Source organism: Chinchilla lanigera, unplaced genomic scaffold (assembly GCF_000276665.1).
Source record: "Chinchilla lanigera isolate Chin_1 unplaced genomic scaffold, ChiLan1.0 scaffold00022, whole genome shotgun sequence".
NCBI classification, from domain to species: domain Eukaryota; kingdom Metazoa; phylum Chordata; class Mammalia; order Rodentia; family Chinchillidae; genus Chinchilla; species Chinchilla lanigera.
Genome location: NW_004955423.1, coordinates 26,089,130 through 26,115,158, shown reverse-complemented (window position 1 = coordinate 26,115,158; position 26,029 = coordinate 26,089,130). Strand labels below are relative to the sequence as shown.

Below are 26,029 nucleotides of genomic sequence, written 5' to 3'. Positions count from 1 at the left end.
TTAGGGCTAAAAATAGAAATTCAGGAAACAGGAGCAGTCTGGTTTTCAAAGCAGCATTAGAGGCTACTGTTCCTCGTGGATTGTGTATGTGTGTGTATGTGTGTGTGTGTGTGTGTGAGAGAGAGAGAGAGAGAGAGAGAAAGAGACAGAGACAGAGACAGGGACAGAGACAGGGACAGAGAGACACAGGTTTATGAGTTCATCCTGATTAAAGGCCAGGATAAGTGGCAAAGAGAAGCACAATGAAGTCGCAAAGCAAACTTCCCTCTTTGAGGCCAGAGTGAACTCCAAGGCTGTCCTCCCCGCAGTGCAGGTCCTGGCCGGCTCAGGACAAGGGGAGGAGGCGGAGGCACAGGGCTCAGGCCAAGCGCTGGGGTCCCTGCCTCTCCCGGGACCCTCCTCCCTGGGTCACTATCACCGTCTGCAGAGACTCACAAGCACTGTGCCATTCCGCCCGTTCCCCGGCACACGTTCCCTTGGTGCACAACCACCCGCTCTGTCAGGCTGCAAAATGTTCTTTTTGGCCCCAGGAAGTCCTGCCCGTGAGGTGGTTGTGCCCCTCTTCCTGTGCTCTCACTCATTGGTGAGGGTCTGTGGCTCTGGGGCTCCCCTAGCTGCCCTCTGTCGCACTGTGTGGCCACCCCAGGGCCCTGATCCCCACGCCTGTGCCGCTGCCGCAGACAGGGCTCCTGGTGAAGACTTCACACGAGGCAGCACCACGACCCAGGGCGCCCATCTCCCAGCAGGGAGCCGTGCGGCTGCAGCGTGACCGCGAGTTTCCTCCTCATGCAGAACGAGCACCAGCGGCACCCATGCATGGAGCGAGGTGACCTCACCTCGCCTGGCTCGCCGAGCTCAGCGCCTCACCCAGAGCAGCCCTCCCTGGACTTTGGCTGTTGGTCCTGATATCCGGGCCTGCATCTGTGGCTTCTGTTACAGCTGCCATGTGTAAGTGGTGGGGAACTGACGGCCCGTCTCCCGGAACGAGGGGCCCTGGGCCAGGGGCCTGAGCAAGCCCTAGCTGTCCTCAGCGGAGCCAGGGATGGCAGCGGGATTAATAAGGAGCCTCAAGGCAGCCGCCGGTTCCTCCCCCTGCAGTGTGCACCAGATGAGACTTGGGGCCTGCAGAGCAAACGAAAAGTGGGGCGTTGTTTCCGGGGCCAAGAGAATTATGTCTGTGGGAAGCACAGAACAAAGCCTGGAGGCCTGATGTTGACAGAAGCCATGTGAGTGTTTGAAGCATGACTTCACGACTTCATCCTGGTTAAAATGGGCCCTCCCTGGCCCGCCAGGAGGGAGAGAGGCAGGTTATTGGGATGTGCCTGGGCCAGGAACCCAGCGAGTGCGAGCTGCCTGTACATGACCTTGGCCCAGGCCTGACACGGCCTCCTAGTGGCCCGTGGTGGGCCTTGCTCTGTGGTGTCCACTTGTAGTCAGAACAGACCCGTCTGGACCCCAGCTCTGCTGACCACCCGCTTCCCCTGGGCTCTCCAGGTGTACTTCAGGCAACTCCGCCCCACAGCATGGTTGTGAGCAGTGTGCAAGGTGGAAGGGACGCGCTCAGGAAGGAGGGCCTCTGGCGCCGCACGGACCTCCCCTCCCCGCTCCTGGGCCTCGCTTCCTCCTCCGCCAGTGTCTGCTTCCGTCTCTTCGGCCTCTGCAGGGGCTGTATGTTCTGCTGGGTCAGCAGAGTGCAGGGCCAGGGCGACCCCAGAAGATACCTTTCACTTGGGCTCTTTTTCTCAGCTAGCTAGCTGCCCGTCGGCCGACCCCTGCCATCTGCCCCTTTACCGTAGCCAGGTCTCCAGGGCGGATGGATATGTGAGGCTTCCAAGGCCCACAGGACTTCCACTAGCGTGGAGAGGAAATTCCCAGCCAGGGCCTGGCGGCGTGACTTCGGTTTTAGGAACGCCACTCACCAGACTGCACCCCTCGCGTTTCCTCTGGGAATTCCCCAGCTCTGGCGCGAGGGCTCGGCTCTGTGATCTCGGAAGTGTTCAGCGTTCGCCCCACAGTTAAGATGTTGCCGCTCCACGAAGGGCTTCTTGGGAAGAAGTTCCACACCACTAGATCATCTGAAAGTGGGTCAGCCGCAGTCTGCACTGCAGGAGGAGTTCGCATCTGCACAGGAGGGGTGTGTTTAGGGCACTCCAAGGGGGAGGCACCAGCGAGCTCCACTCCGCTTTGGCTGCTCTCAAAGGGTGCTGTGTGCCTTCTGGGATTCAGCCCCATGAAGATCCGTCCAGCCGGGCCCGAGGCTGGCTGCACGCCTGGCATCCTCTGGGGTCACGTCTGAGTCTGCCGGCCAGGGAGGCATGGTTAGCGCTGTCACTGCAGTGTGGAGGGATCTGACTCAAGAAGGTGCAGGATGTCTGCTCCTGCTCACCAACAGCCGTCCCCGCGCTTGACCAGACAGCTTGCTTTCTTCTGGAGGAGGCCGCCTCGCACCCTTCCTCGACCGAGGCGGATCCGATTCCTTACTGCGTCCAGAAGACCGCTGGACCTGTCCTTACAGATTCCTCCAAACACCTTTACCTCCCCGTCATCTCTTTATCTTTATTTTTTATATTTTTGGCTTCTTCCGGGTCGGAATAGGCGCCTTTGGTATTTAAAGGATTAAGTGTCACGGTGTATAATTAAACGGGAGCAGCTGTGGACGGCAGGGAAGGAAGGTGGGCATGGGGTTGGTGGCTCCTGGCAGGGGCTGCTGCTGAGCTGGCCCCAAGGACACAAGGGTAAGCTGAGCCCTCGGGGATGCGGGGCTCTCCCCGAGGACTGGAAACCTGCTTTAAAGTTATGCAGCCCTCCTGGAGTCAGCAGCTCTGGAGGCCTCTGAAGAGCACTGTGCCCCTGGGTGATGCACAGTGGGGAGTTCCTTGAGCGCTAGGAATTGCATTTCTTTTATTCTGTGAGATGGAGATGATGCCAGCTAAGTATTGTGTCTGTGAGATACAATGAGAGACCTTCCGTGGGAGTACTTAGTATAGTACCTCACACTGATGTCAATGACCCCTCGGCAGCTGCCGAGGGGTCATTAGTGTCGCCAGGCCCTGTGCTAAACTCCTTGATGGCTGGTGCTTAAGAAATGCTGTGGCCTGTAATCCCAGCACTCAGGAGGCTGAAGCAGGAGGATTACCGTGATTTCGAGGACAGCCTAGGCTACAAAGTGAGTTCAAGGCCGGCCTGCACTGCATAATGAGACCCTGTTTCAAAAAGCAGCAACAAAAAAAGTGGCGAATCTACTTAGGGTAACATTACCATTCCTGTGCAGAATCAAACAACAGGCTTTGCAGCAGAGCTCAGATTTATCATCCAGTTAGAGCTGAGTGTATCCCCCTAACGTTCACCTTCTAACGTGACTGGCAGCCCTAACGTGTTCAATCAGTACAGTCGGACTGCAGAACCTTTAGAGAGCAGAGTAAAGGGGAAATGTCCACGTGACCACGGCATCTTCAACGCTCCGGTGCGGTCCTCACGTGGACGGGGTGAAGGGCACCTGTTCCGGGGTGCCGTCAGTGAGCCCCAGAGTGGTCTCGAGCAAGTTCCCCGCAGCCTCAGTCTCCCTGCCGGTCCTTTGGGGATATTGCTAGAGGCGTTTCCACTGAGGGTGTTTTTAAAGGCTTCTCTGAGAGGCGTGGTGCTTCAGGGCGCGCCTGACACAGTCCCACTCGGCAGGAGAGCTCGTGTTCCTGCCTTCCCGGCCTCGCCCGTGCATTTTCATGTGGTCACAGCAATGGTGTAGTGTGTTTCCTTTCTTACCGACTTCACGCTGAGCCTCAGACATCTTCTGTGTGAGCGCAGCCCGTCTCTCAGTACTCGTGTGCAGGCTCTGAAGTCGCTTCACCTCGCAGGCTGCCCTTGCTTTGTGTCCAGCGCCGCGCCCCGCCCCTGTGTGCACCCGGCTCTTCCCAGGAGTTCCAGTTCCCTGCACCTGTTCCTCTGAGTGAAGTTCTGCTTCGGCCCGGCTCTCACAAATGAAGGGAAGGCTCCTCATGAACTGCGGGTCCTGACAGCTTGAGGACTGCCCCAGGGAGACGGGTGTTCAGGTGCAGCTGGTGCGAGCACCCCCTGCCCTTCCTTTGGACAGAGCAAGGAGAATCCTGGCCTCTTTTATCTGAAAATGACTCTGCCGGTCTCCCTGCGTCTTATCTCTTGGAGTAGCAAGGACCCTGCAAAACAATCTGAAGTTGGCTTTCTATTGCAAATCAAAGCCCCAGCTCTGCCTAAGTGCTTTGAAATCGGACCCTCCTAAACACACCTGGAGCCATCGGCAGAGCCAGCCTTGGATCCGGACTGACGGACACACAAAGCTGAGGGCAAAGGTGAGCTTTTCATTTCTTCCGCAGGCCCTGGGATTCCTTTGAAATCTTCATGAACTGCTCCTTCAGGGTCCATACAAACAGCTTGAGGAAATCCTAAAATAGTGTTTTCTCCAGATAAGCATCCGGTCAAAGCGAGAGCCCTACGAGCTGTCCGCTGGAGAGGAACCTGCCCTAGTCGGGAGAAGGTCGCCAGGACAGTGTGCGCGGCGCGCTGAGAAGGGTTCGGGGGAGGGCGCCTCTGGGGTCGCAGACCTTGCGGGCGCTGAGGGGGCGAAGGAGTCGGTGGAATGCTCATCGCGGTGCTAACTTCCTGCTGGGGACTAGATCTCCACAGCCGCACAGGACCGCGAGAGCAATCTTTCTTTTCTTCTTTTTATTTTAAAGAGGAAAAAAATAAAAATAAAAATAACAATTACACAGAGTTTCAGAACAGGTTACTAGGAGAGTTACAATAATTCATACATCGTGTATCATTATCTTCATAGTAGCTCTTCAGAACACAAGATATAGGCGTGTTCTCTGGTCTGAACGATATGAGCTCAGACCTTTCTTTTCAATGAACTAAGAGAAACTAGCTGTACAACCATCTCAGCTGTCTTGTGTATACGTATATTTTTTTCCTTTTTCCCTTTCTTCTTTTCCCCTTTTCCCCATCACAGTTTGTCTTCTGTTTTGAGCGGTTTCTTCCCAATTCACAATATCTGTTGTACATTTTGGATCTTATTTACTTGTTTAGTGTCTCTCACTAGGGAAGACAGTATGATATTTACACGCATGGGCCTGATTTATTTTGCTTATGAGTATGGTCTCGAGTTGCATCCATTTACCTATAAAAGTATCAAGTTTATCTTTCTTTATGGCTGAATAGGAGTCCATTTTATATCTATAGATGTATATATCTATATATCTATATATATGTGTATATATATATGCATCTATATATATACATAAAAACATCCTTTTAACATTTCTTACCTCCAGTTACATCAAGTGAATTTTTACAACTTTCAACCTTATGCTAATTCGCTTTCATGAACAAGCTGTATTTTGATGTATTTATGTTACATGTTAACAAATTCTGGTTTATTTATAGGTTATAAAAGTACTTCTTTTAATAGCAATAGGGAAATGTTTGCTTTTGTACTTACCTATTAGTTAAGTGAGATCCTGTGGAAAGCTGTGTAACCGTGCACAAGCCAAGCGCCGCTCGCACGGCTGTCAGACAGGCGTGTGGGCTGGAGTTACTTCCTTCCGCCACTGGGGCCCAGTTCCCTCACAGCCGTTGTGAGGGGTGAAAGGCACTCTCTACAGAGCACGTGCCTCAGAGGCAGAGAATCTGGCACCTAGTGAGGGGCTCGATGCGTAATTTTTCCCATAAAAATGCAAATGTGTGGGCTGGGGGTGCAGTTCAGGGGTTGAGCTTGTCCCTGGCATGTGTGAGGCCCTGGATTTGATCCCAGCACTGCGGAAAAGAACAAACCGGAAAAATTTTACACTAGACAAAAAGTATTTCAAGCGTGGATCCTCAGAAGTAGAGAGGTGTGGATCAAGCCTGGACCTTCAAGCGGGGGTAGGGAGTTGTGGAATAGGACAGGGGTTCTTGGGGTCCACGGCTCCTTGGCTGTGACTGATGTCACTGGACATGGTCACAAAGGCAATCCTCAGCCTGAGGTGTCCACTGATGAACATCCCCTTCTCATAACGACCAGGCAACATTTCTGCAAGCCCTTCACCCCTGGCCTGTGGACCCTTTCTCTCTGAATTCTCCACAGATTCTCCCTGAACTCTTCCCAAAACTTAGTGGCTGACGCTGCCCAGCCCCCGGGACCCAGGTGGTGCTGAGCCTGCGGTCCTCGTCCTGCGCAGGGACTGGCTGTGGGAGTGGTGGCATTATGCACCTTTGTTCTCCAGTGAACCAGTCCAGGAGGGGCTCACTAGAGTCCCTACAAGGCCTACTCAGTCTCAGTGGACCCCCGCTCCCCTTTCACAGAGGAAGCTGTTTCTTATTTGGTGAAGATAAATCTAAGGCTTGAAATGCAGTGTTACAGCTGAAAAAGCCAGAGCCATGGAAACAGGACTGGAATACCCTTGTTCATCCCAGGACTCAGCGACTGCCCCAGGTCTATATGGTCAGTGGCTCACCTCTCAGCTGCTGAGCTCCCACCAGACACTGGTCAGGAAGCTCAACGTTGGACATACAGATGGAAAGAGGGTGGAAAGAGCGTGTCACCTGCTCAGGCCAGGAGAGTACGGTGTCCCAGAGCCTGGGGTAGACACCTCAAGGAAGGGAGCAGAGCCAGCCTGTAGGGCTAATCGTCATCATAACTGCAGTTTATTGAGCACTTACCGTGTGCCACTCCCAAGGCTGAGGACCTGATGTGATCAGCTCGTTTCATTATCAAAGCACATCTGTGAGTCTGGCCTGATTCTCTTCCTGTGTCTCCAAAGAGGACATGCAAAGGAACTGGCATGAGAAAGAATAGTGTTTGCCAGCTAGACCAGTGAGGGGAGAACGTCCAGGCACAGGAAGAAAGGGTACCTGGGTGGGGCCCTGCAGACCCTGTGGTACACATGGAAACAGGCAGGGACTGGGTGTGATCACACTCATCTAAGCAAGGGAGCAGTAAGAGGAAAAGCCTTCAGATGTGGGTGGCACACTTGAAGCAGACCTAAGTAGTAGTGCTGTGTCAGCAGGAGGGGGCCGTGTTAGCTGGCTGGCCTTCAAGGTGGTGCACCTCCCCTGTGGGTGGGTGTTAGGGTTTAGATCTAAAGTATCTGCCAGGGATATAGCTCAGAGGCATAAGCACCTGCCTGGCAAGTTCAGGGTCCTGAATTCAATTCTCAGTACCAAGAAAGTAAATAAAATATAGTAAAATATCCTTCCAAAGTCTTGTGTTCAGCCATGGGTCAGCAGTTGGAAAAGGTGGGTAGCTGGGGGCTGACCTGGAGGCTATGTTCTTGTCCCCTGTTCCTCTCCTCTCTCTCTGCTTCCTGGTTGCCATTGGGGGAGCAGCTCTCCTCCCTCATACCTCTCTGCCATGACATCCTGCCTTGGAGCCAGCAGACCATGGACTGAATCCTCCCAAACCATGAGCCAGATAACCCTCTCCCCCTTGACGTTGTAGGTGTTGGATACTTTGTCCTCGTGACAAGAAAGGGACTAACACAGTAAGGGATGAAAAGAGCACAGGGAAAGGCAGACTAAAGCACAGGCCAGGGTGGATGACGCATGGAGACAAGTTTACACCCTCTCCTGATGAGAGGAAAGTGAGGACCTGGGGACGAGGTAAGGCTGTGAGCCCAGGGCTTGGGAGCAGGGAGACAGGTCAGTAATGAGAGAAGGAAGGGATGTGACCTGCCTGTTCTGCTTCCAAGGTCAGCAACAAGCCCACTGATGGGTAATGGGATCCAGGGCTTTCTCAGGGGCCTCAAGAGCAGTTCAGGTTGGGAATGATTAGCAAGGACGACTGTCAAGTGCTGATGACACGTCCCTTCTGATCGTGGTGGTGGAGTGCTCAGCGGAGGAAGGGAAGGACCGCTCTAGAGAGAGGTGGCGAGTGGACGTGGAGGGACCAGCTGAGCATCCCAGGAAAGCTTGGTTAGAGCGGAGGAGAAGTGGTGAGCAGGTGATGGAAGAGGTGACTGCAGGTTCCGCCTTCAGGCATCTGCGGGAGGGCATGGACTTATTCCGAGCTGCACCAGGCCCCTGTGTCCTCGTAACTGGGAGGTAGATTCAGTCCCCTGCCCCAAAACTTGGTAGGGCAGGCGTGCTGCCTAGCAGTGGAATAATCTTCCTTTGGAGCGTTTCAATCCCCCGTCAAGGAAGTTGTGCAAGACGTTTGAGAAGCCCAGTGAGGTGGCTTCTTGGTCCCTCTCAGCACTAGGAGTCCATGGATGTGTGACATGTGGAGTAGAGGGAGCCAGTTTGGGCTTTGATGTGGACTGTCCTCCTTTCTCAGAATGAAAATCTGACCCTAAGTTTCAGAATGATTTAGGCAGTTCAATCGCTATGAAAACAGCTCTAGGTTATTTTTAAATTCCAGGACTTTTGTTGAGATTGGCAAAAGCTGTGCTCTAGATGAAGAACAGGACACTGGACGTAGGGAGCCGGTGTGGTGTGCCTGTGACCCCTGTGTCCACTCTGCGTGGGGCCTCTTTCCGCCTTCGTGCCCACCCTGCTCAGCGTGGGTCCGGGCAGGAGGAGGAGCCGCTGTTCTTCACTTCACCCGCTGGTTTGGGTCCAAACAAGGAAGACATCTCTCCTGGATAAAGACAGGGATGTTGCGGCTTGCAGAAGGACAGAGGGACATTTCCTGTGGCAGCAGCTGTGGGTCAAAGGGCAAAGGGGGCTTGGAGGGCAGGCCCCAGACACGTGGTGTGGCTCTGAGCGAGAGCTCCCACCATGTGGAGCAACTATGACGAGTTCCTGCAGCGGCCGCACACCACACCAGGACCATGTGACACTCAGCGGCTAGGCTGGGCCCAGACCCAGCCTCAGAGGCCCGGCAGCCGTGCCTCGTGTGCCTGCTCTTCTGAGTCCCAAAGGCTGATGTTCTCAGAAGGTCAGCCCAGCAGCTGGTCCTCTCTGGCCCCCAGTTGTCCCTCACGGGGAGGACCCTGGGGCAGCATCCTTTACTGCATGCGGTGGCCAGTGTTGGAAACCTGATCCCATAGAAATGACCTGGGTAGGGACTTCCCTTCTCATCCCTTACCTTTCAAAGCCTGGATGACATTTGGGAGATCATTCAAACTCTGAGAACCTAGGTTTTCTCATGTCTGAAACAAAGATTTTTTTTTCCATTCCTGGGAATCTATTCCAAGAAAATTCTCCCAAATCCAAACACAACATTATAAAGTTTTTGATTTATTGCTTCATTATTTAGAGTCATTATGAAATAGATTAATTTTATCTACCAAATGGAATATTATACATCCCAAAAAATGTTCATCAAGTGTTTTATTGAACAAGAATGTGTATGCTCTACTGTCAAGAGTAAGAGACAATATACAATACTACATATATATATATTTAGAGTATGAGCTCAACTATAGAAAATGTGTAGAAAAATGTCTGTGAGAATTCAAATTATTATCAAGGGCTTACACTTAGCTTTATGTCAGTACGTATATAACATTTTAAGTAAAAGAATTTAATGCTGAGGTAAACAATAATTCTTTTCCCTTTAAAAGCAGAACATATAACCTTCAAGTTTGAGAAATGTTTATTTAGAGCTCTGCACAGCACTGGGCGTAGAGATAAAAATTTTAGAACTGTGGATGTCTCGGTGGAGATTGATTAATGGGTAGGACCGGCTAGGACAAGCCCGTGATGTAAGACAAGCTGGGACCCAGGGATTAGGCCTGGGAAGCCCCAATGTCTAGGGAATGAGCGAGAAAGAGGAGCCAGAGAAGGGGCCCAGCCGTGGCAGCCGTCGCAGGGGGTGGTGACCCAGACAGACTGGACCGGAAAGGAGAGGGAAGGAGCGAGCTGAGAGGGCCTCCGAAGGGATTCAGAGCTGCACACTGTGAGAGATGAGGGGAACGGAAAATAAAGGTTACCTGAAGCTCTGTGGCTTGGGAGATGCCAAAGGCGGGGAAGCACAAACGGAAGTGTGGCAGGAGGGAGGAAAGGTCGGGTCTGGCGTAGTGCGCCCGTTGCCAACTTGCCCTAGAGGAAGTCTGCTCTGAGCAGGGGGGTCACCTGCAGCCTCCACGGAGGCCGCTGGGGTTTGTCAGCAGGTCAGGTCCAGGTCACCCTGCCCGGCAGCTCCCAGCCAGTGCCTGAGCTGGAGGAGGCCTGAGAGCCGCACCGTCCCACCCTCTGGACCACCTCTCACTGGCGACCTCAGAGCTGTAGTGCCTTCCTTCTCCCCGCCCCACTCAGACGGCAGGCCTGGTCGAGGCGCCTGCCCTCTGTGGTCTCTCCCTCCTCCTCTTCTGCCAGCATCACTCCCAGAAATCACCTGTCCTTTGATCTCCATCTTGGCATCTGCTTTCTGGGGGATCCAGCACAGGTGATGCCTGTGTATCCAGGTAGAATTCTACAGTCTTGAGGCAGCCAGGACTGAGGGATGAGGGAACCCCAAGAGCCCCCCTGACAGTGTAAGCAGAGAGAGGAATGGGGGACCAAGCTCATACTTGGGAGGAAGTGAAGCCTTGTAACTGGGAAGTGAATTCCAGGTAGGAAAGAGAAAGTTATTGAATAAGAGAAGGAAAACCCAGCAAGGATCATTAGAAGCCATGACGGAGGGGAGAGGTTTCCAAGGACGGAGGAACACCCCAAAGACAGACACCCCAAAGAAAATCTGAGGGCTGCGGATTTGCTCAGTGGCACAGGGCCTGCCTGGCCAACTCAAGGTCCTGAGTTCAATTCCCTGTGCCAAAAAAAGGACATTTAATCAACAAAGAAAATCTGAATCAGGACTGAGATCCTGCAGGTAGAATTGGAAGATGCGCTGATTGTCAAGGGGTCATGTCCAAGAAAGAACAGGAATAGGCGCCAACTTTACGAGAATGAAGAAGGAAATTTAGTAGGAAGTAACAGGAGGTAATATCAGTGGACCTGTATTGAAAATGTTTGACTGTGAAGGGAAGGAAAGAAACTGAGCTAAGCAGAAGCAGTGACGTCCAAGGCCCGTGTGTGTGTGTGTGTGTGTGTGTGTGTGTGTGTGTGTGTGTGTGTGTAGGGCTTCAGGAAGACTGGACCATTTCTGGAAGAGGTCTTTAAAAGTAACCAGAGGGTATTAAAATCCCAGGAGCAGTGGGGAGAGGACAGCTACTGAGACCAGGAGTGGGGTTAGATTTCAGGAAGAAGAGAGAGCAGCCTCTTCTCTGAAACTTGGACAGCAGAGATGGGTGGGACGAAGGGCGACCCGTGGCGGTGAAGACCTGCACACTTCCGAGGCCCTCAGCACTGTGAGGTGAGAAGCCCACCTCCAGAATAAGAGAACGGGGTGGACAGACATTTGTTCGCAGGGAGTGAGGGTCAGGAGTTGCTGCTGTGCCTGTGGAAATATCCCTTACCCAGTGGGGCGGGCAGAGTAAAATCTCACCTTCAATGCATGAGACTGTGTCACTGGTCCAAAGGACTCTATGACTCTGATGGCCAAGAAAGGACTAATCATGGTTGACTTTGCCCTCACAGCTTGAGTTCTCCCAGCTCAACCATAACCTCGGGACCCTGAAAAACAGACTGGAATCGCGAGGTCTGCTTTGGCCAAGTCAATACTCATAGAAATAGAAAAAGAGCTCGTCTGTAGCTGTCCCTTTGCGATGTCTGGGTGGCATTGTCCTCTGTCACAGCCATGGGCGGTGGAGGTGATAAAATGCCTGAGGAGCACTGTGTGCGGCATCAGCACTGGGGGTGGGAGAAGAAAGGCTCTGTGTGCTCGGGCTGGGTTGTGCGGTGCTATTCAGGCTGAGAGCTATTACAGCCTTCAGCACTGCAGCTACAAAGGAGACCTTTATCAAGAACATTCCTGCCAAAAAATCGCTATTCCTGCAAGTCTGAAGGTGCACGGGCCCAGCGTGTTTTTCCCGTGGAAATAATTGCTTCAGTAGTGGGTGCAGCCTGACAGCATCTCAGGGACACGACCAGAAGATCAGAGCAGGGGCAGGACCGGAATGCTCCTCGGTGACATTACGTGCAGCCAAGTGTGGCTCGGAGCCGGTTCCTGAGAGGTTCATGCTGGAGTCAGGGAGACAAAAGCTACACAACTGGGAGAAGGAGCCAGGAGGTTTCAGCACAGCCGCCAGTTGATTTGTCTGCAAGTGTGACTTGGGATTGCAAACGCCGCCCATGTCCTTGAACAGGACAGAGCTCTTTATGTAGGGGACCTTGAAGTGTGACTTGGAGACACCTTAAGAGGTCCACACCACAAGCCAGGTCTCCTTGCGTCGGGTTGTGCAGGTGCTGGCTGCTGGCTTCCAAGCCAGTTTTATTCCCGAGCTGGCAAGGAATGCAGGAGTGTCACAAGCAGAGATTTATAATACTTTCTGATCCCACCCAGCTCCAAGTCACTATATGAATAATCTTTCTCATAGCATACGAGTCCTCTACAAGCAGCCCTGGCCAAGATCAACGGACTGAACAAGCCGAAGGAAAACTTTTTCTCCCTTTTTAAGAAATCATTTTTGCTGAAGTTTTATAAACCTCATAAAAATTAAGGGCCAGTTTGAATTTGGGAGAAAGACTTGCTTTATCTGGACTCATTTGCCAAAAACATTTAAATGAGCACATACTGGATGTAAACATGCCAGGGAAATAGCATCATTAAGCATGCTTGGCCTTCCGGACCCCCAAGCCGAGGGTCCTGCAGGTGTTAACAGACTCCTGGGAACAGGCTGGGAGGGAGGATGGGTGGCTGCGGCAGCAGCCCTCGGGCCGGGTGCCGGGGACCCCAGCCGGGTCCTGACCATGATCCCCTTGGGAGCCCACAGCAATGCCCATTGTTAGGAGCAGGTATCAGCTGGGAAGAGGCCATTCTGGAGCGGAGCCCACCTTTCCAAAATCCCACGGTGGCCCTGGGTTTCGTTCTCCGCAAGTGTGTTTATTCAGCCTAGTAAAAACATGAGAAAGGGGAATAAATCTCTGCCTGCCCCAAAATGCTTCTCACCATAGCTCAAAACCATAAACCTGCAGAAAGAGGAGCAGCACCAGAGGCAGCGGCGCTCCCCGAGCAGCAGGCAGGGAAGCCCCTCACAATCAGCCCGGACGGTTCTAGAAGGTGCAAAATTATTAGCAGTGGGGCTTTGCGTGTGTGTGTGTGTGTGTGTGTGTGTGTGTGTGTGTTTAAAGGGGGGAGGTTGATAATAAAAACCATGTGCTCCGCCTGCTTGGCCGTATAAAGTACAGCGGCCTGTGCCTTTAAGTGCTGTGAAGGGATTAATTGTCAATTTCTGAATGTGGCAAGTTTATTGATCTTGTTAACAGCAGCGGAGCATGGGCCGTCGGTTTCCATGGCAGGAAAGAAAAACAACCGTGCACCCTGTTATTCCTCGGACACCACTATTGGTTTTGGAGCCCAAGTTAAGGGACATAAGGGTGGGTATGTGCGACATTATTCCTTTCCACCTGTCCAATTTCGTACCTGTCCTGAAGCTTCCAGACAGGAAGCTGCTGTTCATCGTGGGCTGTGGTCGTTCTTTTTCAGACAGAACGTGCACTTGTGCATATTTGTATGCGTGCCAAACGTGGCCAGCAGGGACCATGCAGCCCTTTCCCAGGTGAGGCAGCTGAGGGTGGAGAGGACCCCAGCCGGGGTCCCGTGGTCGGGCACATGAGAGGGGAGGACACAAGGCCTCGTTACAGGGCCGAGGTTCAGACCCAGGTCTGCACATCCACGCACAGTGCCTTCCACCAGCTCCGCATACGGTGCTCTCATCTCCCTGCCCTCAGGCGTGTCTCCGTCACCAACTAAGTGCCCACCAGTGCGCACCTCAGTGTTGCAGATGGAGCAGTGGGCAGGGCCGGTGACGTCCCTGCTGATGGAGGGCTGACGTTTTAAAGCAGATTAGCCTGGCTTTCAGTAAACACCTGCTTTCCCAGGCGTCATGGTTACGTTCTATTTTGGCTGAACACTGTGCGTGTGAGTTACCTGTGTCTTTCCAGATAACGTAGGGTCTTGTACAGGCCGGGCTGTTACCTTCCTCCTTGTCACTTTCTGCCCCACAGAATAAAGAGCGTCTGGCCTTTTCTGTGCTGCACCAAGTCTTTGGTCAGCTTTCTCCCCTCTGACAAAATACCTGAGCTCGGCAACTTGATGAGGGAAGGTTGATTTTGGCTGATGGCTGCAGAGGTCTCAGTCCGTGGTTGCTTGCCTTTGGGGTTTGGGGCCTGTGGTCGGGCACATGGGAGACAAAGCCTACTCACCTTGTGGTAGCGGAGGGGCTGGATGGAGGGGTGGTGTCCCCTTCGGTGGCACACCGCAGGGACCAAACCTGCTCCCAGCTGACCTCCTCTGGTCCAGGTTCCACTGACAGTGCCACGGGCTGGAGACCAACCTGCAGCACATTGGCTTTTGGGGTCATACCAGATCCAAACTCCGGCAGTCTTACCTTAGGGTGATTCAGGGCTTCATTCGGAGCCGTTCTCGCTTCCATTGTCGAGCCCTTTGTCATGCCTGCATCATCTCACTGATGCTGAAATGAGCCAACTGCAAGCCCAGGTTGCGGATAACAAGTTGTGGCTAAGCACCTTCCTTACGTTTCTGTGGTCAGTGAGAGGCAGAGCTGGGATTCTGGTAGTGGTTGGACTCCAAAATCAAATTTGTCTATATAGGAAGTTGGGGTTGAGCGGAGAGGGAATCTTAGCCCATCTGAAATACATAGAGAAGATGAGAGGTACTGTTGCATGATACACATGGTAACTAAGGTGCTAGGGAACTAGGGTCATTTTCAGTCCTCTCTGCATTAACCGGCCAGCTGCTTCGACCTTCCTACCGAAGGTCCCTTTGTATCTTGGCTGCCTGCCCCTCCCCTGTTCTGTGGTCTTCTTATATGGTGTCTTTCTATTTTTTTTCAGTAGCGTGATTTTCAAAGGGATCCCTCTGTTCCTACAAAGGTGACAAATAAGAGATTGTCCAAAGCCAGGAGGGAGAGGGGAGACTCATAAATGGGCTTTGAAACGTGCAGCTTAGCACAGAGGATTGGGACGGGACGTTGGCATTCGTGAAGACACGTGGCGGCCACCGCCAGAGCGGGAACCCTGGGCTGAAAAGGAGCCTGCCCACATCCCCAGGACTCCTGCAAACTCAGGAGAGCTGGCCCCTCCCTTCGGTTTTGGTGGCAGAGTTCCCACGTTAAGTAATGTGGATTTAATCTTCCTTTACATTCTCAAATCTACACAGATACGCATTTATTATCATCTGTGATAAGCAGTAATGCTCACAGAAAGCAGTTTCCAGGGTGTGTATTTTTAGAAAGACACAAAAAAAGTGGTGAGGAGAGACCCACAGCATAGCTGAGATTATTAAAATGAAAACAAAAGCAAGAAATCAAAGAACAGGATTCCTAATCCTTGTGGAGCCTTTATCACTCAGTCTGTCTACAGTAAGTGACAATGTCTGAATGGGAAGGTTTGGGGAGCAAACGAGGTGCCAGTGTCGCCTAGGCTGTGCTCGGCTGCTGCGTATGATGACTGGGCCCCTCGGCTGGTGTGGCAGTCGGAGAGCGGCCTGCCAGCCAGCTGTGCCCTGTGGGCGCGTGTTGACTGGAGGGACGGCAGCTGCTCTTGTTGGGCATCGCTGGGGTGGGTCTGAGTGACACCTTGCCACACTGTGCCGCAGTGTGTGGGAACAACGTGGCTTACAGTGTGGAAGCCAAAATTAAAATCCGTAGTCTCCCTCCTATCAGCACCTGTCAGCTCTTTTTACTCAAAGGAACATGACAGCAATTATTGCTTCCTAGTGCTACAGAGCCTGAGACAACCCAAGGGATGACCCAGAAGAGAAGGATCTAGACGTATCACTCCCTCTCCTAGGGCAGTGGCCGGAGTGCGTTACTCTGTGTGCTCACAGCAGCTCCTCCTGCTTCTACAGCCAGGCTGCCCCTCTCTCCAGCTATTGACGCCTTCTAGGGGCACCAGCACTGCACTCAGGGCTGGGCCACCAATGGGCAGGTGAGCCAGGCCAGGCCAGTTTAATCTGTCCATGACATTTTTCTAATATGGAATTGTCAAAAGACTTCACCTGTGTTTCTTAGATGCGTAATTGTAATATAAATCTGGAAATGCCTATGGCCATGAAATCCAGAGGCTGAGAGGAGAGAATGACAGGATTATCTGATTCCATGGATGGAATTTTCCCTGAGCCAGGCCCACACCCATGCATTGGTTGGGGAGCCAATAAATACTCCTTTATTGCTTTAAGCAAGATCAACTTGAAATTTTGTAATTTGCAACCAAAAGGGTCCCTAGTGATATGAGTGATTAGATCAAGCCCAGAGAAATGTGACCTTTAGTATTCTGGCAATTAGGAAAAGCATTCGGAAAAGCCATAAGTGAAACAGCATTTTAAAAAAATGCATATGAGTATCCTTCAAGACCATGAAGGCAAGTTTGAAGTCTTTGAAAAGAAATACAGACTGCAGAATGCAGTTCTTGTGGGAGAACCAATCTCCACAGTGTTTTCTTGCAGAACCCAGAGTATCACCTACCTTTCACAGCGGGGCTTTAAAATCTAGTTTGTTCTGGACACAGCAGTTTTCTAGAACATTTTTTACTGTGCTTTCAAGTATATTTTCATTGTAGGTAAATGCCATTCTAAGGTGCATTACTCTGAAAGTGGAAAACGATTACACTAACACTGTGACGCCTTTCACCTGTGGTGTGTCACTTTCTTTCCTAAGTTAGTAGGCACCATTTAGCTGGCCTTGATAATAATAATTAAAGAAACAAACCAGAAGGCTAAGCAGTGTGGGTGTAGACAAGCTCTGCTGATAGACATCAACCAGAGGTTAAAAAGACAAGAATGTACAGACTCAACCCACTTTTTATCCTTGAAAATGTTAACAATTGGGGTAATCTCTGCGTCTGTGTCCAAACTTTCTGTAAGAGGAAAAACTATGTGAAAAGCTGGCCAGAACTTAGTTTCTTTAAAAAAAAAAAATGTATTAGTACATGTTTGCCATATATAATGGTCACATTCATCATGGGGAATTTGCACTTGTACGTAATATATCTCAATTCTTTCTTTTCATTCTCCTCCCCTCCCTTCAATGCTTTTTTCCCTCCCCGTTTACGAAAGCCTTGTTTCCATTTTTATTCCTCTCATTCTCTTTTCTTTAAATCCCTTTTCCCTTCCCCCACCCAGAACACACAGGTTTTGAAGGCAGGAAAATGGCTGACATTCAGTCTTGTGCAGATATATTAAAGAGAGAAAGGCTGTGTGTTTTCCTTGTCCAGATGGAGTGTATTTATCCCGCGTCCCAGGGGTGCTGAAGGAACGTCTATTGTAGGTCACATGATAGACTTCAGGGGAGGAGTAGGAGAGTGTTTGCCAATGCCTATCAGAGAGCACAAAGGAGCTCAAAAGTTAGACGTGAATAAACTCGAACTGGTTCATGGGATATGAATTACATCAGAATCCACGAACTCCCAGCTGGCTTCGTGGGTACCGGTCTGCTCCTCCGCCGTCCTGCACCCGAGGGCCTCGCAGGAGCACAGGGCAGTGACCAACGGCGAACAAACAGGCTCCGGGCTGTGCTGTCATTAGAGTGCAGGAGGAGGGCCCCAGAGCTCCGCGTCCTGGAGTTAAGTGTCTTCCCAGAGGAAATCAGGGCTGCCCAGTGGCCTTTGTTCCGGACTGGAGTCTAGAGTGTGTTCGTTTCCTCTCGATGACACCAAGGAAGAAAGAAAAAATAGGTCGTCCTGGTGAGAAGCAGGTGACTAGAAAGCTTTTTCTCTGTGACAATCAAATGAAGTCTTACTCCGGCCCACAGGAGCGATGTTATTTAGCCCATGGGTGTCACAAAGGTTCCTCCTTTTCTCTGATGGACATCTCTTTTCCCTAGAGACCTCAGGGATCTATCCAGGGAGCCTAACTTCAACCTCTTCCACTTATATGGGTGATAATGGCCTTCACGTGTAATTCAAGTCATCCTCAAAGCAACCTGAACACGTATGAGAACCAGAAAGTTAAGATTTTCCTGAAGATGTGCAGATAGAGGGAACTAGGATTCAAACAGCAATCTGGGTCTGAAGTCCACATCTTAACCCAGACCTTAAGCCCAGTGCAATAGGTAGTTCACAGGCACACAGGCAAAGTTGCTGCTTCTGACACGAAGCCCTTTGAAGAGAGTACAGTGATAGCTAAACTGATCTAGCATAGATTTGGGTATGGATAACGGAAATGCCGCCCTTGGTGTGGGTGACACCACCCTAAAGGCTTGCACCTGGGTGGGATAAAAGAGAAAGGCAAACTTCCTGCTGTCTCTTGCTGTTTTGCTGCCTCCTGCCTGCCCTGCCATGGACTGCTTCTCTTCTGCGATGCCACCCTGCCCGGGGGCAGCAAACTATGGACTAAAACCTCTACAAACTATGAGCTGAAATAAACCTTCCTTCCTTTAATTTTGGTTGTCAGGTATTTTGTCTCAGCAGCAAGAAAAGTAACTAAGTGCCCAACCATAAAATAAAAACTTTGTTTTATTTTATAAACAACTGACCAGGTACCATCATACTGGGACTATATATTACAAAGGGCAAAGTGAACTCTTTGCATCTGTGTCATCACCTTTTATGGGTGAGGAGAAGCTTGCTGGTGTGGAAGCAGAAGAAATGACAATCTGTGGCTCCTTCAACAGAGACCCCAGGGCTCACCCACTCTCCTGATGGTTTCTGGTCTGGTCTCTGAAATTCCTAGGGAACGCCCCTTTCCCTGTAGTGCCCTCTCACACACGATGTCCTCCGGGCAACCCTCCTTCTCATCCCTAACCACCCGCTCAACAGCTAATCACCACAGAGTCTCTCCTTCCCTATCCCCACCCTTGCTTCCCTGACTCCCTCTCCACTTCTCTCCTACCCTATTCTCAGCACAAGACTTAGTGTCAAGCGATGCCTTTTCCGGTCCAAGCAAAAGACAGGTCTGGAGTCCTTCACCTCCATATCTCAGTAGCAGGTAGCAACTGTGAGCAACATCTGCTGGTTAGAGGGTTGGACAGGTAGATGGTGGAGCCTTTGACCATGTAGGCTCTTCCAGTGTGTTGAGGTTGTCAAATTCCTTGAGGAATCATTTTGATAGCATCTTTTTTTTTCCCTTTCAAACTCCTTAATGCAATCTTGGGTGGGGCTTTATGAAGCATGGGGATAGTTGCCCATTCTTTTCATGTTGAGATTTAATTCTTCCACCCCTTTTCCTCCTTCCAGTTATGCTGTTGGTGAGGCAGGGATGAGACATAGGGCCTTGTGCATGCTAAGCATCAGGGTGCCACTGAGCTATGTCCCCAGCCCCTTCCAGATATTCTCTAGACAAACAAGCAAAGAAAGAAATTTCTTTGCATCCAAGCAATTTATATCTGATCCTGTGACTGCTAAGAGGTGAACTGCAGATGGGTTCCAGTGTCCTCTCCAAGGATACTGTGTGTTCACAGCAAGAACGCTGGGCTGGACATCAGGAGGGCTGGCTTTAGCCCTAGTATCCTTTCCAATATGCCATGAAATGCTGGGCATGCCACTTGACCTCTCTGTGCCTTGTTTTTGCATCTATAAGTAGAAACAGTTGGAATAATGACTAAATTTCAAATTTCTGGTAACTCCAAAGATTCATGGATATATCTTGGGAGTTTGTCCTGTGAGGAATATTGCAAAAGATAAGAGAATGTCACATAGGGCAAGGCTGGTCCCCTTATCCCTACTTCATCCATAATAAGTGTTCTAGCTAATTGATTTTTAGCTGCATCTCAGTTACTTTCTCGTTATTAGGACGAAATACCCAACACCCTCAAGTTAAAGGAGAAAAGATTTATTTTGGCTCACAGTTTGTAGAGGTTTCAGCCCATGGTTGGCTGGCTCCAAGGCAGGGCAGCATGGCAGAGGAGAAGTAGTCCATGGCAGGGCAGGCAGAAAGCAGTGAGACTTCCTGCTTCTTTCCCTTTTTATTCCATCTAAACTACCAGGCTATTGGTTGTACCCATGGTGGATCTTCTCTCTTCAGTAAATCCTTCATCCACACCCAAAACTATGGTAAACTAAGCAGTGGACTGACCCACTGTCACACACCCATGATCCAGTCACTCCCAAAAGCCCCATCCATGAGCACATGAGGCTTGGGGAGGGTGTCTAGATATAAGCCATAACAGACTGCACCACATCTTTAAATCTCTCCTGAAAACCTACTCCAAAAATTTTTTTTAAAAAATTGAAAACACCTGGACTGACTCTAGATGCCTCCCAACGTATCTGATATCTGATCACATATATTATCTATTTGATCTTCACTTACAGTAAGACTGGGGACTTTATTCCCTTCATGTTGCTCCTGGGAGAAATTTCTTATAAGAGAATCATCTTTTCCTCCCATGTGCTACCTGGCCCAATGAGGCACCAACTGCACAGGCTGGACCAATTCTCCTGTGGACATTTTCTGCCCAGATGTACCCATCACCAGTGGGCCCAGGAGAGACATCTGCATCTCCACTGTGGGCTAATCACTTCAGGAAAGGCTGACGGCCCGGGACAGCCCTGTGCTTGAGAGTTGCCCTCTGTTAACACTGTCATCTACCCAAGCACAGACGGTTCAGCCACTGTGAACAAGACATGGTAGTCCCGATGACATCTGCTGTGTGGTATGAGTGACGCCCTGTAGGGACAAGTCAGCCGAGTCCCTCCGTGCCTCCGCCACAGCCCTTTGCAGCGTCTCTTCTCCGCGCCGTCCCAGGACAGGTGACACCAGGGCCGGTGAGACTGTCCAGGCGGCCACTGGCCCGCAGCAGCTTGGCTGCAGCAATGGAAGGCATTTCTCGGGGCCTCGCATTCAGAGCAAGAAACGCCCGGACGGAGCAGCTCATCTGGTATTTTTCAAGATGGTTTTCAGTTTTTCAAACAGCGAACCTTTTTTCCTCCCAAAATAAATCTGATGCCTCAATTTATAAAACAGATAAAAAAGAGGGAATGATGGGAGGAATTCTACCACACTACACTGCCCTCCTCCCGTCAGGCCCAGCAAGGCATGCGCTCGGGGACCCTCAGCCCCCCAGCCTGTCTGAACCCCTTTGGTTTCCTCCCCACCCCTTTCTACTCTGCTCTGCTGCCTGCCTGAACCCAGAGAAGTTCTGTGCTCCGTCCTCTCTGGAGGGCTGCAGCGGCACCGTCGGCTCTTGTATGCTCTCTGCGTCTGGATGGTGGTGATGAGCTATGCTCATTTTGTAAAACTCCTTGAGCTCCGTCTTTTGCATATTTATCGTGGTGCACATTTATGTGTCTATTACACATTAGTTGGAACAGCTTGCCCTCCACGAATCTGAATTACTGTGGGAAATCAAACTCAACACTCTTAAAACTGGAAGGAATCTAACAAAAAGTATCTAGTGGGCTCATGAAATATTTTACAGAAAGACCAGAGCCAAAGAAGTGAAGTGATTGGCTATAAATCACAGAGCTTTTAATTGGATAAGCCAACATTAGTCCTTACATCTTTTAGCTGTGCTAATAAAGATATTCTAAATAAACCCTTTACTAACAGGCTAAAATCAGCTCGCTCTGAAGCCAAACTTTTGTACTAGGAACAAAGGCTGCATAAAATGAAGAGCAAGAACAATGCTGTCAGTGTTTTCAGAGACAGCATCTGAGAACATTCTTCGAGGTAAAATCCCCCGCCGCCCGCTTCATGAGATCGCCATCTGGTTTGGCTTCCGAGGCTTCTGGCGAAGTTGTGTGTTGGGAGAAATCTCCCTCCCGGCCTGCATTTGAAATACAGGCATGGTGCTGATGACACCCAGGGCAGCGATGGGCTGAGCTCTGAGGACAGCGCTAGCGACCTCGTGGGTCATGTGTCAGTTTCTGAATTAGTTTCCTAGTGACCAAATCACTAGAGCGTTAGTGGAAACAAATTTGCTGTCTTGCGGTTTTAGAAGTCAGAAGTCTGAAGCTGGCCTTAGGGACTGAAAGTAAGGTCCCCGGTGGGGAAGGTGTTGGGGAGAACCCTCTTCTTTACCTTTTCACTATATTGCATGGCCGGAGTCCCCTTCCCTTCCAGCCTGGTGAGCTTTTTAAATCTTGTCTGCCTCCTTCTGAATTTCAATGATGCTCTGACTCCATTGGGCCCATTCAGTACCACCCAGGCAATCCAGGACCAGATCCTACTTTAAGGTCGGCTGATAGATCTCAGTTCCATTTACTAAGTTGCTAAATTTCTCTGGCTGGGCTCAAACTTGCAATCCTCCTGTCTCAGCCTCCCAGAGTGCTGGGATGACAGGCCCATGCCACCACACCTGGTGCAGACCGCCTGCATTTCTGAAGCTGGGCAGGGCAGAGACAAGCTTACCAGGCAGATGTTGAGACCCACTGTGGTGTCTGTCCTCATACCATGGAAAACAGGCTTCCAGACCCAGAATTTCTGGGGCTGAGTTGTGGAGGACAGCTTGAGAACGTAGGTGGGTTTTGTTTCAAACAGTAAAGCGTTAAGATATAAAGGATTGGCAGTAGGTGGACGGCAGCTGCTACCCTGTGGCAAATTCTTGCAAAGAGCTTCAATTCCCAGTCAGTCTCACAGTTGCCCCTCATGTACAAGCTGTGGCGTCAGCCTCGCGCTCCCGTGTGGGCCCTCAGCCTGCCTGTGTCACACGCTTGTCGCAGAGCTGTTTCCTCCCCCTCAGGGGCTGCAGCCTTTGCGGGTGATCGCTGTTCACGGACGCACTGCCCCCAGCTGGGCGCGGCGCAGCAGGAAGTGTGTGCGCGAGGCTGGCGCTGGGTGCGGTAGACCCGTCTGACTAAGACTTTGTGAGCCTACAATAAGTTTCCCTCAGTAATGAAGAAAGAGTTTCGCCACCAGGGTGAGAAGCAAACGTCTGCATGACACCAACTGTAGGAAGCAGTGCTGTGCAGTAAACAGGAAGTCTGGTGGGATTCTGCCCTTCTGCAGTTCCTAAAGCGCTGTCACACTCTCTGCTGCTCGGGGATACGTTCGCTCATGGGGCCAGTGCCGCACCAGGGTGTGCTGTCCTTGGCGGGTGCACTCCTGGGACCGCGCTGTGCAGTGGCCGAGGAGAAGGCTGTAACCCCGCATGTAGGAGTGTGCTCCTCTGAGCCATGTTCCGCCCACAGTGTTCAGACTCACCACGCCAGGAGACAGGCAGCTGAGGCTCAGGGTCTGCCAGTCTTGCCAGAGCCCCAGGGCTTATCTTGCTTTCAGCTCCAGGAATCGTGTGTTGTTGGAAAGCACGGAAGCCCTACGGATGTGGCTGGCTGCTCAGCGCCTGGTGAACCAGGACGGCTATGGCCTGAGAAGGATGCCGCAGGTCTCTGAGCCTCTGAACTCATCCCAGGCCACCAAAGGCACGGCCTGGCCCCAGACTGGAGCCTTTGCCTTAGAACAGCAGTTGCCAGAGCGAAAGTAAAGTGTTCAGCTCCCTGTTGGTTGTAAAGGGTGAGATAATGATAATAAATTAGTTGCCTGGCCCACTGTTGACGGTTTACGTATTGAGTAATATTTTTCTTACAATAACTTTAGCTAACAGTTATTTATAAAATAATTAAAAATGTCAGGCAACACATGCTTATTTTTCTTAGATAACTTTGTGGGTTTGTTGTTGAAAATAAAGACCAAATATTTAGGTTTATAATTCAGCTAAGTGACTGCTTAAATAATTGAAAAGGGCTGAGAGCAAAATTCAGTGGAAGAAGGAGAGCAGGGTGTGTGAGGCCCTGGGTTTGCTCCCTAGCACCACCAGTACGTAAAAGAGTACTGAAAAGTGATCACAGTGCTTTCTTAGTAATTAGTGACAGTTGAGTTAAAGTCAGCTCTGTTGACTTTTGCTTCGGTGACTTAAGGAATGAATTTATCGCTGTCTCCAGTTATTAATAATCAAGGACTTGATCTACAGATAGTTGGTTCCCAATGATTTCATATCAGCACCGCTCCATCTGACCAAGAAGCATGCTCAGCCTTCTTTCAGTTTATAAGTAAAGTTACAAAATCGCCTGGAAAAGTATCAAAGCTCCTGCCGGTGCACGCAGTCCCTCTGCGGACTCCGTCCACGCAGGTGCCCCAGGGTCCAGACCCAGGGTAGAGGCAGCGCCATGTCCCAGGGGACAGGTCTTTTCAGGAGCATGCGATGATTAGGCTGAGTTATTTGGGAAAAACAGTCGCTGTGTTTATTTTTACAAGCCAGATGCCTGCATGTAGTGCATTCTTCTACAAAACAAAAGGGGCCTGGATAAAAGGGAGGTTCAGGGTCACAGATGAACCAGAAGGGTATTTTGCAGTTTTATGGGTAGAAATTCTCCATTGCTTTTACCTTCTGCAGTGATCTTGGAAAGAGCAGCTCGGCTGCTTTGTGCACAAAAAGTAAACTAGGGAGACGTTTTATGTCCAGGGTGTGGCAAACCCTGAAACTAGGACTTGGTGCGTGCATGGAGAGGGTGACAAGGACAGTGTGGGGACGGGCACGTGGGCTGCAGGAGGTTCCGTCTCACTCCTGAGGAGGCTGGCAGAGCCTGTGGCGGGGCCTTCTTGATGCACGCTAAGCAACAACCAGGCGTGGATACGTGAAACTGATTAGGAGAAGGGGATAAGAGACGCACGCAAGGACCCCTCGCACTGTGCAGCGGAGAGGGGCGGGCGCGTTTCTGACCATCAGGCCGGGAGACTCTGGTTCAGCCCACACATTTACCGAGCACCCACTGTGGCCTGCACTGTTCCGGGAAGGCAGGGTGCCGCCCTGGAAGAGAGAAGCCTGTGCTGCTGCTCATGGGGCTTCCGCTCTTGAAGGAGAGCAGAGGCCTGTTCTGCGCACGTAGGAGTCTGCCGCGCGAGACCCGCTCAGCTGTGAAAGCAGTGTGCAGTGCCAAAAAAGATGTGAGATGAAGAGGAGGGGGAGGAAGAGCAGGAAAGAGGAAGAGGAGAAGAGCAAGAAGAGGAGGAGGTGGAGGAGAGCCAGAGTGCAGAACGAGAGGAAACCGTAACCTGCAAGGCGGTTCCTTCTCCTGGCTGGGCTGGCGAAAGCCTCTCCGAACGGTCACGCTTGGGCAAAGACTTGACCGAAGTGACCCTCGAATCCACCCAGGAGCCGGGGGGAGCAGGACGGGGCCAGCGTGAAGTCACCGCGACAGAGCGTGCTGGGCGCTCAGGAATCTGAGCGAGGCGTCGGGCAAAGCCCTAAGCTGACTGTCGCCTCCTGCGGACCCGTGAGACCCCTTGGTCTCGGGTGTGAGCGGCGCAGTCCTCAGGACCTGCTGTCCCTGCTCGGGCAGGAGGGAGCCGAAGGAGGCCGGAGAGGCTGCAGGGGCGGCGAGGGGACAGAGCGCCCGCCGGTAGGTAGCCGGGCCCCGCCCGCATGTCTCCTGTGTTTGTTTTAACAGCTCTGCTCCGGCACCACAAGAAGGAGTGTGGAAAGTGCGGATCAGACTGTTTGTTCAGTTTTTACATTTCGGGTGATTGGGTGAAACGTTAAATGAAACCAAATCTCGGTTCCTGTCAATGTGAAGCAAAGAAAGAAAATAAACCCCCTGCCCTGCTGTAGACAGCGGAAGAGGAGACGGCAGCCGCGGCCCCTCCCAGCTCCCTCCTTCCCCACGAGGACCCCCCGGCCCAGCCCCGACCGGAGTCTCCAGACCTGCAGGTTGCATCGCGCTGCCTCGTGTTGAGCTTCTGCTGGGTGGTGGCGTCCTGTGCGGCTATGTGGTGTGGCGGGCCGTGCACAAAGGTCTGTGCCAGCCTGGAGGGCTTCCCGGGGGAGGAGAGGAGCAGTGACCGACTTTGTGCTCTCGGCATCTGTTCACTGTTCTGTGAAATTCCTTGCAGAGCTCTGGTCTAGAACAGGCTTCTCTACCTCAGTGCTGCCGACTAGGCCAACTGAGAGAGTGTGGGGCATCCCAGCCTCCCTGTCCCCGCTCCTAACAGTCGAGGTTTCCATAGGCTCACATGCCTCCACACGCTGCCTGCTGGCCCCCACTGTGCAGTCACTGCTGGGAGTGTCCTTGGTGCAGAGGAGCGGTCCCAGCCCTGCTGGTGTCCTTCCAGGCCCAGGTATTCAGGAGGGAAGGGAGGGAGGGAGGG

General features: G+C 51.6%; 1 protein-coding gene and 1 long non-coding RNA gene across 6 annotated transcripts in view; one reads left to right on the top strand and one right to left on the bottom strand.

Annotated features, from left to right (window-relative positions):
- Positions 1-26,029, top strand: part of Ror1 (receptor tyrosine kinase-like orphan receptor 1) — a 245,547-nt gene that overhangs the window by 159,510 nt on the left and 60,008 nt on the right. The gene's annotated exons all lie outside the window — the stretch shown is intronic.
- On the bottom strand, positions 9,194-25,986 carry LOC102030210. Of its 2 annotated transcripts, none has more exons than XR_001234077.1 (4): positions 25,587-25,986; positions 22,298-23,382; positions 12,823-14,638; positions 9,194-12,270 (listed from the first exon to the last, which is right to left on the bottom strand). It is a non-coding gene; the product is annotated as an uncharacterized LOC102030210 (long non-coding RNA). The 2 variants fall into 2 exon arrangements; XR_260999.2 differs by lacking the exon at positions 25,587-25,986 and adding an exon at positions 24,938-25,569.